Source organism: Alexandromys fortis, unplaced genomic scaffold, assembly GCF_014885135.2.
Source record: "Alexandromys fortis isolate MF-2015 unplaced genomic scaffold, M_Fortis_MF-2015_v1.1 scaffold_166, whole genome shotgun sequence".
NCBI lineage: Eukaryota > Metazoa > Chordata > Mammalia > Rodentia > Cricetidae > Alexandromys > Alexandromys fortis.
Genome location: NW_026068102.1, coordinates 3,365,662 through 3,366,797, shown reverse-complemented (window position 1 = coordinate 3,366,797; position 1,136 = coordinate 3,365,662).

Below are 1,136 nucleotides of genomic sequence, written 5' to 3'. Positions count from 1 at the left end.
TATACTTCTAGGTTATTCAAGGGTGTGAAGCAGTTTCAACTTATATTATGTGATGGATACTGTTATGTCACTACTTTACAGACGGGATTGTGAGGCACAGAGGAAAGCAGCCTAGGTTCAGATCTATAGTATCTGTCTCTTATAAATTCCAAGTTTAACTGAGCCTGATAAAAGAGTTTTCCATGGAATAGTACAGGTAACAGATAATTTATTTGGTGCCCTGTTTAATATGACATCACTATCATCACTGCCTGCCCTTTCCTTCCCTCTTGAATGACCAGTCAAATGAGATTGCATAGCTTTTGATGATGGTCATAAACCATTACTGTTCTGGGGCCCAGAAGCTTTCTCTCCGTGATTATTCTCTAATTAGAACTGACCATCGGCCAAATCTCAGTCATTTCAAAACATATTTTCCTCTCTCTTCACCTTTAAATGCTCCTCTCCTTGCTATGCATTAGACAGAAATGAGTTTTTTGAAGTCAATTAGTATCTCGTGTCTGAGGTCTGTATTCAATAAATATTTGAATACAATAATTGAAGGCATTTCTGAGACATAATCAGAAATCAAGTCTTTTTTATATTGATGAAGTTCTCAATAGAATTTGAGAGATGAGTTGAGACAGGATTTCTCTGTGTAACAGCCCTAGCTGTCCTAGAACAAGCTCTATAGGCCAGAATGCTCTAGAACTCAGAGAGATCTGCTTCTGTACAGGATTTATTACTTCATCCAAAGTATCTGGTGTGAGTTAATGAAGTATAGCCCCTTTTATTCCATAATATATCTTCTGAGAAGACATGAGGCCTGGAATACTTCAGTAATAAATGGCAATTCTACCAAAGGCTATATATAGATTCAATGAAATCCCCATCAAGGTCCCTGCCACGTCCACAGCAGTGACTGCCGTGTAGTGACAAAATGCCTCTGCGCTGGCTTTTGCCTGCTGAAGGATTGGGGTTAGAGCTTCTTGGAGCGAAGCCCCAGGTGGTCCCCCTGGCAATCAGCAGTCCAGAGAGGACCTGATGCCCTAGGCAAATCTTGTATCTGGAGATAGCCTTGAGAGCGAGTCCTCCTAACACCTTGCTTGATCTTTCTCTGTATTTCTTATTTTTCCTGTTTGTAGCTGACCGCTTAC